This window comes from Cricetulus griseus, chromosome 9 (assembly GCF_003668045.3).
Source record: "Cricetulus griseus strain 17A/GY chromosome 9, alternate assembly CriGri-PICRH-1.0, whole genome shotgun sequence".
NCBI lineage: Eukaryota > Metazoa > Chordata > Mammalia > Rodentia > Cricetidae > Cricetulus > Cricetulus griseus.
In genome coordinates this window covers 6,305,147-6,323,297 of record NC_048602.1, presented here as the reverse complement: position 1 = coordinate 6,323,297, position 18,151 = coordinate 6,305,147, and the positions used below count along the sequence as shown (strand labels likewise).

Genomic DNA, 18,151 nt, shown 5'->3' with positions numbered 1-18,151 from the left:
AGCCCCAGAACATGGTGGAAGGAGAGAACCGACTACCACAAAGTTGTCCTCTGACCTCCATGGACATCACAGCATGTATGTGCCCACATATATACACAAAGAGATATAAATAAAGCAAATGTAATGAATAAAACAAAAAAAAGAAAACCACTAAAAAATGCACTCTGGTGGTTTAAAAAAAATCACCTACAGCTACATCAGTCTGGATCAATTGTATTTAGTGAAAAGCATGGTTTCAAAAACTACCTACATATGTTTTGTTTTGATTTGATTTTTGAGACAGGGTCTCAGAATGTTGCCTCAGGCTCCCAATTACTGAGATTACAGGCATGTCCCACCATGCCCAGCCTGAGGAGCTAACTCTTCCAAAAACACTAGAAATTCAAGACCTTGGCTGACTCTAGAACGGGAGGCAGTCAGTCTATGGAGCTGCGATCAGTTCTTGGGTCCACAGTAGACTACTGACTGCCTGTTATTCATGCCATACATTTTTGCTTATATACTGTGCATTACAGAGTATGGGGTTTTCTTTTCTTTTTTTTTTTTTTAAACTGGATTCATTTAGGCCTGAGGATATAGGTTAGTGGTAAAGTGCCTGCCTAGCACATGGAGGAAGGCCTTGGGTTCCACAGCCAAGTTTTTTTCTTTTCAAGACAGGGTTTCCTCTATGTAACAGCCTTGGCTGTCCTGGAACTCACTCTCTAGACAAGGCTGGCCTTGAACTCACAGAGATCCGCCTGTCTCTGCCTCTCAAGTGCTGGGACTAAAGGCATGCGCCACCACCGCCAGGCTAACACCTATTTTTAAACAAGGTACACGTAGATCTAAGCATCAACAAGTTACTCAGAGAAGCAGGACGGAGGTGGGGAAGGAGGGGAATAATGGGTGGTTTCTGCTTTTTGTTTGTTCTGGTGTCATAAGTTCATTTCAGTAAGAAATGTTTCTAAAATAAATAAAGCAATATGGCACGGAATTCACTTCCCGGTCTCTCGAGTCAACTCCGCAATGCCATCCCTGGAGGACATACAGCAAGTTACGGAACAGGCACGGTAACAGTGTCCACTCCAGGGACCCCCATGAAGAAAGTACTTGTGGTGGCTTCACTGCACAGGTGACACCCTCTGTGAGACTGGCTACTTCATGACCGCTTGTCTGACGTGGTTTGTTATCTAATGGAAGACTTAAGCAACAGGCCAAGACCTGCAGATGGCCCTGCAGTTCACTCCCAGGCAGGTTCACAACCCTGGTCCTCACAAGCATCCTAGGAACTTATTCAGTCATTGATAAATGAATGTCTGCTGCCTCGGTTTATGTAACCACTGCTGTGACTGTCTGAACAAACCACTTGTATAGGACCCTACCTAACATGTATGTCTGCTTCTTTCCTGATTGATCCTTTGCTCAGAATAACAATACAGCCTATAAAATTACATTTCCCAGACTTCCTTGCAGCAGAGGGTGATCATGTCGTTAAGCTGTATCTGAAATGACACAAGTGGAAGCCAACTAAGGATTTCAGGAGAGGCTCTGTTCCTGTAGCTGCTTCTCCTTCCTTGGCTTTGCTTCTTCCTAGGAGGAGGAGGGGGGCCTGCAGGCACAGCAGGTGTGGCCTGAGAATAAGGCTGAAGATGGCAAAGCGGATGGAACCCTACTCTCTTCCAGTGAGGAAATACACGCTGTGGTAGCAATCAGTGTTCACAGAACTCAATTCTTATCCTTCCTCCCTTCCTCCCTTCCTTCCTTTTCAAGACAGAGTTTCTCTGTGCAGCCCTGGCTGTCCTGGAACTCACAGCGATCCGCTAGCCTCTGCCTCCCGAGTGAGAACTCAATTCTTGCATCACCCCTCCTTTCACGAGTCTGTGCAGATGCAATGATTTACTTTTCCAGCAGAGGAAAGGAGGAGAGACAGGAGCTAGCTCTCGCCCTAAGCCAGAAGCCCTAAGGAGCCAAAGGCAGAGTCAGTGCTGCACACCTGTGACTTGGGGGTGGACGGTGAGTTTGAGGTCAGCCAAAGCTAGATAGCAAGACTCTGTCCCCAACAAATACAAACAAGCAGACAACAAAAGAAGAGGCCGCTGTCGTACAAGTCTGGCTGACTACAGAAGAAAAGGTCCTGAGGCCACACAGAAAGATGGACATCCCAGGGGCCATTTGAAGGAAAGCCATCTGGAATAGTCCAGCCCCACGCACCCCTTCCTTGCAGCCACAGCAGGGCTCACTGAAGAGGCACCCCACCCAGCTGAGCCTCAGCCAGCCACAGATGCATGAGAAATAATGCTGTGCTGCCATCTGAAGACACTCACGGTTTGGGGAATGTCTTACTGGGCAGCAGTAGTTCATCAGAATGCATCAAGTTTCACAGTGACAAACATTCCCAAACCAAAGTGCTCTCTAACACTGAAGTGTCCCAACAGATAGCTCTTCCGTATTCTGATTTCTAACACAGACTGGTGATAGGGAGGAACACGCCCCCCCCCCCTCTGACTGTGTCGTAAGTACCCATCAGGCACAACTAATCGGCATAAGGATGACGTGTCTATTAATCATCTCTATAATTAAAAAGCATTTAGAGTAGGTGGCTCATCACTGAGCTGGGCCTGGTGAGAACCCTCAGAAAATACCCCTTCTGTCTTGACAAGGGGCATTATCATGCTTCCTGTTCATTCTCAAAGGCCTGCAGAGCTGAAGGTAGCTATGCGGGTCTGACACCTGTGAGATAATTAAAGAAGGCCATCCATTACAAAAGTAACTTTGGAGAAAAAAGTCAGAAACAAAAAGAAAGTACATCAGTAACATCCAGACAAATAAATTATGGCACACCCACAGTGTGTGTCTTGAGACATTAAAAAAGTGCATTTGGAGTGGCCACATGGCTCAGTGGTGGAATTCTTGCCTAGAATCCCCCAGTGAGGGGCTGAGGATCTCAGTGATCAAAACACCAGCCTAGAATCCCCCAGTGAGGGGGTGCCTCAGTAGTACAGGAGTTGCTAGGATAAAAATAATTTTTTTTCAGATTTTTATTTAATGTATGTGAGTGTTTTGTCTGCAAATATATATGTGTACCATGTGTGTGCTTGGTGCCCACAAAGGCTGGAAGAGGGCATCAGATACCCTGGAGTTAAGGATGGTTATGAGCCACAATGTGGCTGCTGGGAACCAAACCCAGGTCCTCTGCAAGAGCAGCCAGTGCTCTTAACCACTAAGCCGTCTCTCCAGCCCTATTTATTTATTTATTTATTTATTTATTTATTTATTTATTTATGGGAAACAAATTGGAGGAATACTGGAGGATTTGGAAATATTTCCATATAGTACTGCTGTGTGTGAAAGCAAAATGCAGGAAAATAAGGGCTGTACTCTCCCTAACAGAATAATACTGTTTCTTATAGCATGACATGGCCATGGAGAAAGTACCTATAGCTTGGGAAAGTACCTATGGTACTTACTGCCGGCAGCAGTGACGGATGTAAGAAGATGCTGATGTGGGAGGGTGCTGACTTGCAGGTCAGGGAAGGGGTGGGGGTGGGAGGGACGAGAGCCCACCAAAACAGGGGCCAGACTCAAAAGCCTCAGAAAGAACCTGAAGTCAGCTCATAAATGCGTAGCATCCCCATTGTCTTCACAAGTCTTCTGGCACAGCAGATGTCACCTGAACTCTCTTGAACGTCTCACTTACACAGATGCTATCAATTAGCACCATCTCCCAGAAAAGGCCCACAGTTCAAGCAGTGCTGGGACTCGAGCATGACAAGAAATGGCTTTTCCTCAACTTATCCCCAAATGATGCTCCTTGGAGCTCCTGGGGAAAGGGACCTGTAGCCACAGCAGCCCTCACACGGCCACAGGCTCTGGAGGGTAAGGGCACATGACTGTCATAGGGCAACACAGGGCCAATGAGGTGCCTCAAAGCCACGGGCTGCTGGGAGAAAGCAGAGAGGGCCACTGACCTTGCTCCCTGGAGAACTCTGGGAAGCCTGCCTGAGATATTTTTACGGCATCGATTGCTGCTATCCAAAGCCAGAGCCAGAACCTGTGTCAGTTCTGACACAGTCAGACTCCTAGAACTCACCGTTTAATTCAAACCTGCTCAGCACAAAGCAAGACTTATTGCCTATTAAAGCAGAGAGAGTGTGTGTGTGATAAACAGAGGCTGGCTGGATCACTCTTATTTCCCCTGCCTTCCTGCCACAGAAACCTGGAGATGTCTTTCCACATACACAGCAGATATGCACATGGGGCTCCCACAAATCCTCTTGCTGAAATCACCCTGTGTTCGCTAACTTGCTAGTGCCACACCTCCTCTTTCATGTTACGTGCCCAAAAGGCCCAGATGAGCCACTGCTAGGTCCCAGGCTGCAAGTCTGAGGGGCTGAGGGCCAGGAAGCCAGCAGCTGGAGGCTGCGGACAGACCCCAAGAATGGCTGCCTGACCACAGAGAGACAGGTGCACAGGCCACTCCAACCACTGCTGTGTGGCTTCTTAGAAATGCTGGTACTCTAGCAAAGCCCAAGTGAGTGCAGCTAGACACGCACCCTCCCACAGGGAGACACCTAGTAGCACAGATTCATTCATAACATAACATAAGCGGGCACCTTCCACATGCCAGGCCCTGTTCTACAAGGATCAAGGGCCTGTACTCTCAGAAGCAACAATGGAGTAGGAGGCTCCCTAGGGACTGAGGAAGGCACCTAAGGAAGGGGACATCTGAGCATCTGAGTAGAGACTGGAGGGAGACGGCTTTGGAGGTAGGGCTCTGAGCTGGCTGCATGTCTACGGGGGGCTGGGAGGGGAGCAGGTGGACATGCCACCTCAACTACACGCACAGGTTCCTAGGAGAGACACAGCCAGGGTGAGGCGAGAACAGGCAAGAGCAACCCCGCCCCCACAAGCTGGAGTATACCAGGTGACACAGGCACCAGAGTCAGAGGAGCTGGGGACACCTCAAAGACAACTCAGTGGGTCCTACTGCTATTTCCTAGGTCCTGAAAAAAAAAGGAAACTGAGTCCCAGGGAGGGAGACTACAAAGCATGTCTATGTCAAAGCATGTCTATGTCAGGCACACAGCTCAGGCTCAGCTAGAGTCACCTCCTCTTTTCCTTTGAGTCCTGGTCTCCATTTTCTTCTCGCTTCCTCAACACTCGGCCTACTCTTTCTTCGGTGTTAGAAACAGAAAGGTAAACATTTCATTGGAGAAGAGGGGGGGAAGGCGAAAGTTAAATAAAAGAGCCAGCGTCTAATTCCCACAAAGAAGAAACACATTGTTAACTTTCTCCAGGAGGGGCTACTAAAGTTAGGAGACACTTGTTCACCTACCAGGAGTCCTGGAACACAGCCCTGATCACAATGCCGGCTGGTGGCTGGTGGCTGGTGGCTACTAGGTTGGACCCAGGTGTGGCTTCTGTCCCTGGTTTTCCCTAGGCACGGGCCACCTGCCCCAGCTCCCTAGGCTGACCCAGGGTGGTGCCTCCTCTGGCGCTGTGGGTGTTTGGAATGCGGAAACGGGAACCAGCCGTGCCAGCTTCTAACAGAGACTTAAAACTTATTCAGCGGCCTCGAGGCCACACCAGCTACCGGAGTTCCCCTAGAGATGGCTCTCTGCACACAGGCACATTCCCAGAGAGGCTGTTTTGCCAATATTCCCTTTGGGGAAGGGAAATAAAAGGATCCCTTACTCATCAGACACGTGGTCATGGGTCTGAATGAGTTGGGGAGAAAGAGCAGAGGTAACAAAGCTTGACTGTTACCTCCCATTCAGGAACAGGCCACCTGTTCAGTGCTGAGCCGGGGCTGGATCCGTGCCACAGCATCCCCCGTCCTGCGCCCGGCAGCTTCATTCATAGCCTGCCCAGCCACAGGTGGGCCCCTCACCGTGCTAGCTGCAGAGGCTGCATGCGGGCTTAATGATTAAACCTTGTGGCGAGACTCTCCAGCCAGCTTTGGAAGCACAGCTGGGGGGCGGGGGGAGTGCCGCTCTAAACATTGCAACCTATCCAGAGCCCCACAGGCAACCCCTATGTCAGAGCCACCATCATGCCTGTCACAGGATGGAGGTCACACAACAAGAGGTGATTACCCAAGCAAAGCAGGTTCCAGCTTTTGACCACTGTGCTAATCTGCCCCTGGAAAGAGCCGCGGCCACCTTGGGTTAGTGACAGCAGGCAGTGAGATCACAGCTCTGGCCCATTAAAATGCTCAATAACAAATGGGGTACAGTAGTTTATGACTATAATCTCAGCATTGGAAGAGGGGGGTAGGAGCAGGTCAAGGCCATTCACAGCTACATAAGCACGTTCAAGACTAGCCTGAGCTATATGAAACTGTCTCAAAAAAAAAAAAAAAAAAAACCAACCAAACAGTTCAAAAACCCTCAGCTGTGTTATTACAAGCTGCTCACACCTGAGCCTTCAAAATGGAAAACAACTGGCTCACACTTATGGAGCTTAACCTCTGGCCATCTGGTGGAAATATATAAAGACTATTGCTAGGTGTGATGGCACCTGCCTGTAATCTCAGCATTTGGGAGGCTGAGGCAAGAGGAATTGCTCTGAGCTCAAGCTCAGACTGGTCTACAGCATTAGACACTGTCACAGCAAACCAAAATTAAAAGGCAAGACTCTTGCTACAGTCTTCATCAAACAAATTGGAGTATGCATTCTGAACCAGACACTGTGGTAAACAAGAACCATGCTGCTCTTGCATGCAGGGGACTTTCAGTCACCTGAGAATAAACTGGCAAAAACAAAAACAAAAAACAAAAAACAAACAAACAAAAAAACCCCTGCAACCAACAGATCCACGCCCATGGGGCATGTTGAACATGTCACAGGATTTCACAAACCTCAATCCCTCCAATTTAGGAGGATGGATCGTTCCCGGCTCCACCTTACAGACACAGAAACGGACACTGTGGGGCCCGGTGGCTTGCCCAAGATCAATAGGGGGCCAAGGAGGACCCAGGATTTGCTCACAGGCTGGGCTACATTCCTCAGCCTTGCTGCTGTCTCTCAGGGCAACCGCTGTCCACAGGCAGGTAGTCACAGTCTACAAAAGGAGTATCGCTCTCAGAGATGGTTGGGGATGGGATGTCAGAGCTCACAACCTTGAGCTGGCCACTGGCAATCTGCACTTCACCTGCATGTCTCCTCTCATTCATGCACCAGCCCTCCAGGGCCCTCAGAGATGAGCCTCTGTGAGAAAGAAGCATCTCAGTCAGAAGTGGGGGGGGGGGTGCAGGGGCGGAGCAGAGTGAGCTCTCAAAAAGCATGCACACTCACCTCCAGTGTTGCTGCCCAACTTGAGTGTCCCTAAATTTTCAGACAAAAATGTTTGGTAGCCAACACAATTCAGGGCTCCTTGGGGATAGGGACTGTGCACAGGTTTTCAAGGGGACATGATTAAAGAGCCGGCAGCTAAGTCAATGAGGTTATTAGGAATCTCATAAGGGAAACAAGAACAGGAACATGCTTGATGCCGTGTCCTAATCTTCCACCGTTTCTACAGCCAATCCACTCACTGTCTCTTCCTGAGCAGTGCTCTGACTCTATCCCCACAGCCACGCCCCCAACCCAAAGGAATGAACCCTGATTGGCCCTGGCCTCTGATTTGTCCAGGCAGGGTTATGTGTTAGGTTATTTGTCACAACGCTATCCCAGGAGACCTGAGAGGAATCAGGAGGTGGGGCATAAATTAAAGGTTCCTTCACTCTTAAAGAGACACACAGTAAGAACAGGGCCCTACAGTGTGCTGCTGGATAGGGCCCTACAGTGTGCTGCTGGATAGGGCCCTATAGTGTGTGCCAACTGGAATGCACACAGATATCTTGCGGCCACACAAGGGAGCCTGATGTCAAGAGAGGTATACAGCCTGTGGCGGAGTGACACAAAGGAGCAGGACTGGGTCCTTACACTTTGAAGAGCTACTGCCAGCCCTTGTATCAAGGCCTGTGGGCTTCTTTGCTATATAAATCCTATTTCCAGCCAGTTTCACGGGGACCTCCTATGACAGCACATCAATGAGTCTGAAAATGTGGCTCCTGGACCCAGAGCCCAGCAGCTCCTGGGGAGCTGTTAGAAGTGCAAATGCTCACACCAGCCCCGGAACATGGGGCTCTCTGGATAAGCCAAGCTGTCTAGCTGTCTGTGATTCTGCAGGTGCAGACAAGGTTGAAAACTTATTGACCGACATTTTCTAGCCCTTTGACCCCATGCAAGCTATTTAAATTCTATAAACAAGGAATAACTGGGTTTAGCTGAAGGGGTTGATGGGAGGCGTAGCTAAAACAAGTCAGTGCACTTGAAGCTCCTAGCACCGCGTCAGGTACACATTAGACACTGCAGTTTGTGATTTGCTACTGCCACCACTACCACCTTTAATGTCAGCAGCCAAAGTCACACCAACTGAGGTCACCTCCTACCTCTTTTACATTTATCTTACACTCAGGAACCAGTCCTATGTTTTGGGGCTCCACAAGGACAATTATCTTTCTGGTTGGCATAAGGGTACGGCAAACAAGAGGGGCCAAAGGTGTTTCTTCTGCCTCCACACCATGGATTCCAGGCTCTCTACCCAGAACCTCGGCCACTGCAGGCCCAGCACATACCATGGGCACCCTAAGCTCAGGCACCAAGATGCAGAAGACTGAACACTGACCTGCCAGGTCCAGTAGGAAGAGATTCTTGTCAGGCTGCACCCAGAGCCTAGCTTGGAGCCATAGCTGGCCAGGGTTTCTTACTGTGGGTGTAATAGCACCGTGGGGCCACTCTGTGACAGGGAACAATGAGACAGACACAGGAAGTCCGATCTCTGGCCACCAACCCTTAGGGTGAGGAGTGACCAAAGGCCCCTTGCTTCTGAAAGGAAGCTATTAGATCAAACGTCATAAAACTCAATGTTAAACCATCCTTGATCCACAAATAGGCTTCTTTTTTTGTTGTTTTTTTTTTTTTTAAATTGTCCAACCGGGTACAAATCAGGAAAGTTTAGTACAACGTGAGGGACTGAAGACTAGCAAGAAACTGGGCCAATGGTGTCTCTGATGAGTTTCTTTTGGTTTCATGCAACTATGGCTACTATGTAATTTTTTTTTTTTTCCCTCGAGGGCAGGGTCCTGTTCCGCTGCCACCACAGGGCTTGCTACTATGTAAATTTTAATACAATTTAACAATCAACCCTGCAATGTCCTCAGCATCCTGGGTCCCGGGTGGTAAAGGGAGAGAACTGGCTCCCTAAAGAACCCACACCATGTGCCCCACAGTACACACACCACCCCCCCACACCCCACAAATGTAAAAGGTTTGAGAAAAACTCAAAGCTCAACATCATGGCATCTGTTTGTAGACACAGCACTTTTAAGTAGAGGCAGAAGGATAGAAGGCATTCCAGGTCAGTCTTGACTACAGTGAGTTCAAGGTCAGCCTGGGCTACATGAAACCCTGTACTCAACCAGAAACAGGGTTGCGGAGATAGTTGAGTAGATAAAGCAGCTGTCGTGGCTAGCGAGCACAAGGACTTCAGTTCCAGCCCCAGAACCCACTTCTGTAACCCTAGGAGAGGCAGACACACTGATCCCTGGAGCTCATGGCCATCCAACCTAGCCTACTTGGGGTTGGGGAGTCGTCTGCATCTGATGTCTCACATGCAAGTGGGAGCGCACAGTCACACACAGGCCTGCACACACAAATACACACACAGTAATATTAAATACCAAATGCATGCTGCCAGCATTTGGGTTTTGCCAACCCTCAGATCCAACATGTCCACACTGAGAAACACACATATACATACCTGCCCCGTGCTGGCCACCCTGGGTATGGAGCTCCCAACAAGTGCCCTTGAAAGAGCAGGGGACAGAGTTAGAACCTAAGGGGCTGCAGGGCTTCCTATGCTCCCCTCCCCCCAGGGAGATGCAGAGCCTGATCTGGGACAAGGTTAGAGTAAAGAGAACAAAGGTTGCCAGCTCTCAGGCAGGATCTCAACACCTCCCTAAGACCTGCAGGAAACAAAGGGGCCCAACCGGCAGAAACTCCTCTGCCCACCCTCCAACAGTTTGTGCCCTTCTGCCTGCTGTTTCTAGGAAGGGATTTCATCACAGGCTGGGAAGTTATACCACCAAAGAGTGAAAGCTATAGGAGATTCCACGTGGTGTGCCTGCGGAACACAAGTTGGTTTCCAAGCATCATAAGCTGCTCCTCTCCTTCGGTCAAAAAAAACAGAACCAAAAGGGACATTTCCGGCCAGGCAGTAGTGGTGGCCCATGCCTTTATCCCAGTACACGGGAGGCAGAGGCAGGCGGATCTCTGTAGTTCAAGGCCAGCCTGGTCTCCAGAGCGAGTGCCAGGACAGGCTCCAAAGCTACACAAGGAAACTCTGTTTTATTTTGGAGGGGGTGGGGGGACGACCGACACATTTCCATGGCCTCTCACTGCAGTACTGACTGTAAACCAAATGCTGGCCCTGGTTCCTTGTGGAGCCTCCACAAGGCCCTACAGAGCCAGGGCTGGGTGGAAGAGGGGCTGTGCTGGCTGTGAGGGGAGGATCAAGGGAGCATTGAAGGCCTCCTGTTGAAACAGGTCTTTGGGAAAAAATGTGGGCGGGGCCTCAGTCAGGTGCTGGAAGAAAACTGATCAGGAAAGAAGGGCCTCAGGAGGACCCTGCCAGCATGTGGCTTCAGGAGCCTGGCCACCGGTGCTCGATGCTGCTTGCTTTACCGAAGGCCCCCAGAACCCCCAGGCAAGTACTGACTTTTGCATAATGAAGAACAAGGAAGGGAAGAGCAAATAGTTTTATTATATAAGTGGACTGAGCAGAGACAGGGAAGTCCCCACATACACCCTTGAGCCTGAAACACACAAATGCTGAGTGAAGTCCCTTGCACTTGATTCTAACTCTTGTTGACAAGACACTTCAAACACACAGAGGTAAAGGGAGGCTATAATAGGCCCTCAGCACCCAGCTGCAACCGTTCCCAACTCATGACCAATCTGGTTTCATCTCTTACTCACCCCCTCGAGCCTGGCCGCCTCAACTTTCCTCCCCAACCCAAGCACTGTGAGGCACATCCTGGGCATCCCAACTGTCCATTCACGGGAATTTCGGAGTGTACATCCTAAAGATAAGGACTCAGCCATGAGATCATGATCACATTCAAAAACTGACAACTTCTCCTATTACCAAATACTCAGATGGCTTTTGTTGTTTTAGCGGAAATGGAAGAACAGGTCCTAGGCTTAGAGAAACCCCAGGCCCAGAGTGGCAGTCAACCTCCCAAAAGGATGTGAGAACTGCTGAAGCTCCCCTGGAGACATGTGGGGTAATCACTAACTTTGTGACTTAAGGGTCTCTGGGCCTCAGTTTCCCCATATAAGAAATAGAAGTAGCAACAGCTCTATCCCATGAAGTAGAATCAAAGGAGACCTTCCCCACAGAGTTCTCTGGTCAATAGTCTTACTGCGCATGTTCTACACACTGGACATTGTCACTAGTAGGAGGTGAGTGCAAACCGTCACCTTGGCAACATAAACTTGTAATCCAACTGCTCTGTTTGGCTTAAAGGTGCAGATCTATCTTGCCCATTCTGAGGTCTCAGGTAGTTCATATACCTAGAAATGAGATCAGGCTGGACCACAGAAGGATTTCTGGTGCTTAGATAAAAGCCAGCATTCCTGAGGAACTTGAGAAACCGGTTCCCATCTGCCCAAAGAAGTCATTTTCCTTACCTCTGGCAGGACTTCTGGCTGGCTACCTGTGACACCTACCAGATTATCAAAGCTAGATTCCTGGCCCTTTCCTCCCCCATCTTATAATCCATATGATCTCTCTCTCTCTCTCTCTCTCTCTCTCTCTCTCTCTCTCTCGACCTGTAGCCCAAGCTATCCTGGAACTCACTCTGTAGACCAGGCTGGCCTCAAACTCACAGAGATCCACCTGCCTCTGCCTCCTGAGTGCTGGGATTTAGGGCATGAGTCACCACCACCCAGCTTCAGTGATCTCATTTGTAAAATGAATTCAATAAAGTTAATGACATCACTGGACTACTTGAGGGAATGACTGAGGATGTGTGTGGAGTGCTTAGCCAGCTACCTGGCAGCAAGTCTATGCTATGTAAATGTTAGTAACTATCATTATTATTGCTTTACAAACTTTAAAGTCGTGTGAGCTGGGAGAGCAGAGATCCACCCTTGTCCAGTGACACCTGCGTTGCTTTGGTGGCAAGCTCATTTCCACCACATGACACTGCACTTGCTGTTCCCTCTGCCTGGAATTCCCCCCCAGGCCCCCAACTCCTGGCACAGCTGGTGCATCTGGCTGATTCGGCCCTTAGCTCACATGACTTGCCCTCCTCGGCCTGGGAGGCCTTCCCTGATCACCCCGCTACAGTAATCACCCTTACCCTCTCCCTCCCCACCAGCCACTCCAGGCTTTTAGCCTGTTATTTTCCCCAGCATACTTAAAAACCATCTGAAAGTGGCAAGAACAGGTTTGTTTTTTAAGTTCTAGTGGGGGAGGGGGGATCATGAAACTATCTGGTTTATTGTGTGTCTCCTCGGGGAGTCTGCAACTCCAGGAGAGCAAGGATCTTATCTGAGCCAGGTGTGATGACTCACGTCTGCAATCACAGAACTTGGGAGGTGGCAGCAGGAAGACAGAGTTCAAGGCCAGCCTGGGCTACACTGCAAGACTTGGTTTCAAAACACAAACAGAAAAACAGAACAGGGCAGATCTTGTCTGTCTCATTCATTGCCGAATCCTCGGTGCCTAGAAATCCTGGCACATGGAAGATATCCAGTAAACTGGTCAACCTAGTAAATAAAATAGGAATAGTGACTCCTGGCCCAAGGCTGACAGCAGCCCAGCAGACACTGAAGCATTTCCTTAATGAAGGAAAAAGCTCAATGAACACCTTGTATATTAGTGGCTATATGGGATTTGAGCTGTTACCCACTCCACCTTCCAAGTATTTTCCCTCTCTTGCAAGTAGGAGGAAGGGTACTCCCTACTGGTGCTCCACCATGAGTCTGCATTGGTTCAAATCGTCTCATTCTGAGCATATCTTCTCTTCATTCCAGGCAGCTAAGCCTCTGACCCTAGAGCCTAACATCTCCAAGCTGTTCCCTGCTTTGAAATTTTTCTGAACTTTTCCTAGCATTTCCAATTACTGGGGTAGTTCCTCCCATGAGCCCCGCAACAAAGGCTTTGGAGTGGCTTTGGATTCCAAAGACTGTGAAGCAGTACTGATGGACCCTATCCTAAAAGTCTGACACAGATTCTCTCTCCACAACTGCACCATAAGGAAGGTACTGGTATCATTCTGATGCTCAGATCCGGAAATGGAAGCCCAGGAGAACAAATGCCTTACCCAAGGGATTCCAGCTAACACAGAATAGTCTCAGAACTTGAATCCAGGCCATCTGGCTCCAAACTTGGTGTTTTCAGACACTATGCAATACCACCTGGGTCTAAGGTAGTGTGACTGCTAAAGTAAAAGAAAAATAATGGCGATGCCCAGCAATAGAACAGCGGAACAGGGCAGGGTCTCTACATCTTTAAGATGTGGGCATGGTCCTTAAATAAGTCAGATCTGTCTGTAAGTACTTGAAGGGATTATGTTCAACACACACACACACACATTAAAAAAAAAAAAGAGTTACAAATATGTGTAGCTTGAGTCAGGCATGATGGCACAACACTGCAATCCCTGTATCTGGAAGGTAGAGGCATGAGGATCAGAAATTCAAGGCCAGACTGTCGTAGACAGAATATTAGGTTAAGGTGTATTAACTTTTGTTTATGCTGCACTTGCTTAACTTGTGAAGCTGTGATTCGTTGCCTGTCTAAAACACCTGATGGTCTAATAAAGAGCTGAGCGGCCAATAGTGAGGCAGGGGCAAGGGCAGGTGGGTCTGGCAGGCAGAGAGGATAAACAGGAGGAGAAATAAGGGAGAAAGGAGCAACAAGGAGAGAACAAGGAGAGGGAGACAGGGGGCAGCCACTGAGCCACCCAGCCAGCCACAGAATAAGAAGGAAAGTAAGATAGAATTTAGAAAGATAAAAGCCCAGAGGGAAGAGATAGATGGGTTAATTTAAGATTAAAAAAAAAAAAAAAAAAGCTGGCTAGAAACAAGCCAAACTGCCAAACTAAGGCCAAGCACTCATAACTAAGAATAAGCCTCGTGCGTGCGTGCGTGCGTGCGTGTGTGTGTGATTTACTTGGGAGCTGGGTGGTGCCCCCACCCTCAAAAGCCAAAAGAGCAAAAACTTTGCATTACACCAGCCCATCACAAAGCAAGTATAAGCCAGATAGGCTATATGGAGCCATCTCACACAAGTGTGGTGGGGACTACACATCAATTATATACAGATTGGTCCCTACTCTCCCTTTTTTTAGAAAGGGGTACAGGAGGAGGAAGAAGAAAACAACCGATATAAGCATATATGGAGAGATGCAAGTGCACACACGCACGCATGCAAGCAAGCAAGCGTACAACCAAACAAAATCACCTCGGCCAAGGGCATCTCCATTTTGTTCACTCTGGTAGCTCCAAAACCCGAGGCTCGATACTTACTACTCACAGTCTAAATGCGGGGTTATTTCAAGGGAAGTGGACTGTGGAGAGGAAGGTGGCACCCCTGTTTGCCTTCTTGCCTCCACAGTGGTTGGCATGTTACAAGTGAGCTTATCTGTCTCGAATACTCCGGGCTGGAGCCAGGAGCACCTCACATAGCACAGGCTAGCCTTGGTCCTCCTGGCTGTCTCTACTTCTGGGATTCCAGGTGGTGTGTGTGTAACCATGCTCAGTTTGCATAAATTCAATCCCCGTCCCCCCTGTCTTCCCTGCCCCCAACACACACACTAAGGCCATGACTAGAGCAATCCTGAAAAAAACAAATATACAGATTGGTCTGGTAGCTTCCCTCTCATTCTAACAGCCGAAAACAAAAACTAAAGGAGATGATATTGCTTTCTTCTATTAAAATGTAAGTACGTTTAAGTTAGCCTTTGCAAGTGATTAATCCTAAACTTGAAGAACACAGGCAAATATACTTTTCAGCTGAAAAAGGCACCAATCTCTGCACATTCTACATTCCTTTTTTTTTTTTTTTTTTGATTTACCACCTAACAACTGCAACATCTGAAAACCGGGCTCACCATTAACTCTTCACCCATTCTACCCACAAGGTTTAAAAACCATTTGCTGTTGTCACTACAAGGGCAAGAACCCAGGAATCAAGTCACTCACTGTCTTACTTACGCAGACAAAAACGACAAAAAGCAAACACAAAACCTCAAATGTAACTAACAGCTATCATAAATTCGATGAAGAAGTTTCCCATCCACAAAGGAAATGGCAAGGGCAGGTTTCTGCTACAGATTAAATCTCAGAGACCTAGGAAGCTCCTTCTCAGCTTCTCGCCCACGAGAGCTCGCGTGTGTGTGTGCACGCGCGCGCGCACATTTTGTGTGTGTGTGTGTGTGTGTGTGTGTGTGGTGTGTGTGTGTGCGCGCGCTGCCTTCCCACACCAAACATTCTCATGCACTTGCAGAGTGTAGTTTTTCAGAAAGAAAACTATCAACTCAGCTTGTCTTTGGCAGGTTAAAAACCACAGAAATGAGTTGCCTGAGCCCAGGCCACCACAGTCTGGCCAAATCCACACTCTGGACATACTACATATGTGAGCTATATGTTCATTCTCGATGACGTCAATGAAACACCCGGACCTTGTCAGAAAAGCCTACCCCAAAGCCATGGTAAAGTACACCGGCAATCTCTGTACTTGGAGACAGAAGGATTGGGAGTACAAAGTTATCCTTAGCAACACTGAACTTAAGGGCAGCCTGGGCTACTTGAGACTCTGTCTCGAAACAAAGAGAAAAGGCCACCTTCAGAGGGGACAGGGAAACCTCCAGCTTGGGGCCAGTGAAGTGATGCTTCTGTAACACGGTAGCTCCATCGTCCTTCTGGCCCATCAACCGGATATGGGAAGACTGGGGAAGACGAGCAACTTCTGAGTTACTGGCTTGAGCAACTGGGCCAGTGCTGGCCAGTTTGCCATGATAGTGACTACTAGATGAAGGAGGAGAAAGAGTTCAGATTGGACATGCCCAGGACATCCCTCAGGGAACATCAAGGAAGTACCAGTATGTGCTTCACATGCACAAAGCCCTGGGTTCCATCCTCAGGACCAAATAATAATGGCAATAATAATAATAACAACAACAACAACAACAGAACTGGCGTGAATATACTGACTTGGAGGAAGAGGAAGTGTTCAAGGAGTGCTGACAGGAGGTCAGGACTGCCTCTTCTCACGTCCTTAAAACCAAAACGTGTTCCACAATTTAACCTTTGCTGAGCAAACTTCAAGGACTGGGGACACTAACCTTGCACTCTGCCCTATAGGTACAGACGGAGCCAGAAAAGGCTTACTGTGGAAAAAGAGGGACATTCACCAAGTGCTTGGGCTCTGTGTTAACCACAGAGTAGCTTCTGGAACCACAACAACCCTGGCATAGAAGTCCTATGACTACCATTTCACAGATGGGACACTGAGGCTGGGAGCAAACGTGTGGGGGAGCTCAGGGCTGTCATGTCACAGCCCACAGTTAGGCAGTCTCTGGGCCAGATGGAGAACATTGAAGAACAATCCTAATACATAAGAGCTGCCACTCAGTGAGAGCTGGCTCAGCCTAGTGTTCAGCAAATCCTCACAACCTTACCAGGGTAATATTGCTATTGTCCCGTTTTTATAAATGAGGGACACGTCTGCAGAAGGGAAAGCCAACTGGACCAGTGTTGAATCCGGCCCAAGGGGGAGACCAAGGCTACAGTCAGAACCCTACTCAGACAGGGTCTCTAAGTTGTTACCCAGAAACGCTGAATAAATGATAGGATTCACAGGCTGCTAAGTGCCAGCAGCTGTGCTCAGCACTTTACACAGGGTGTTCTCATACATCTCCAAAACAGCTCCATGAGGTGGCTTCCATTGAAGTCTCCATTTTACATTTAGTCAGGGAAAGGGAAACTAAGGCACAGAGGCGTGAAGTTAGTTGCCCAAGGTCACACAGCCAGCTGGTGCAGGGCAAAACCCTAACATTTGAACACAAGCCCTCTCTCCTTCACAAGCAAAAGCTCTCGTCGAAACGATGGCAGTTAGCAGCAGCTCCCCTGCATCGGGTGTTAACTATGGACTCGGGTCTTGACGTGCACATGGCAAACTAGCTGGCACCCAAGGCAACCTACGCTGCCTTCGCCTCATTTCCCCAGGAGCTAACAATAACGCCGGCCCCTAGTCAGTATCTTCACGGCGAAATGCCCTTCCTCACCAGATCTCAACATTTCGGAAGCAATTGCCAGCGAAAAGACATCCCCGTGCCCCGTCTTACCGAAGGCAGAAACGAGGGTTCGGCGCGGTTTTCCCAGACCGCAGCTGCGGAGCGGCAGAGCTGGGACGTGCACCCGCGGCTCTTCCCCAGACTCCAGGCTCTTCCCCACAGTGCCGGGCTGCACGTCTGCAAAGTTGAGCCACGCGGGCACGGGACCCGCCGGGGACGGAGGGCGCGAGTCCCGGCGCTGCCGCCCCCCACAGCCGATGCCCACACCCGGCCGTCCGGCCGTCCGCCCGGGCACCCGCCTGCGCTGACCCTCGGGGTCCGAGCAAGCCGCCGATTCCCCACCGCCCTTGCGCGAGCCCCCTCCTGCACCCGGAGCCACGTACCTAGCCGTCCCGGCTGCACGCCCCGCGGGCTCCTCGACCGCGGCGTCCCGCACCGCGCGGCTCGCTAGAGACGCCGCCAGCTCCGGTGGCCCGAGTGACTTCCAGGCTGCCCACTTCCAAGCCGCTTGGCGCGAGGCCTCGTGGGAACTGTAGTTTCTCCAGCGCCAAGCAGCGCGCTGGAGGTGGGGGGGGGGGGAGAGCGAGAGAGCCAGAGAGCCGGCGAGCCAGGCGCGCGGGGGCTGCCGGGAGTCGTAGGCGGACCACCGCGCTGCCTTCTGGGAACGGTAGTCCCCAGGACGCGCCGGTCTCCGGAGGACTTCCGCAGCCCCGAGCGAGGGGCGTGAGGCAGGGAGGCGTGTCTTGCGCCGGCTCCAGCCCGCGAGCCCCGCTCTTCACCCGGCTCGACCGGTTTGCCCCTTTCTCCCCAGCCGCGTCCGC

General features: G+C 49.8%; 1 protein-coding gene across 4 annotated transcripts in view; it reads right to left on the bottom strand.

The window, feature by feature from the left end:
• Nucleotides 1–17,944, bottom strand: part of Sipa1l3 (signal induced proliferation associated 1 like 3) — a 205,842-nt gene extending 187,898 nt beyond the window's left edge. For 3 of the 4 annotated variants that reach the window (XM_027430581.2, XM_027430584.2, XM_035449198.1), the window contains exon 1: nucleotides 17,714–17,944. The gene's annotated coding sequence lies outside the window, so the exon portion shown is untranslated. Of the gene's footprint in view, nucleotides 1–5,314; nucleotides 5,942–17,713 lie in introns of those variants that run through there. The other variant, XM_027430582.2, reaches the window with a different exon arrangement.
• Between the last annotated feature and the right edge of the window lie 207 nt (nucleotides 17,945–18,151).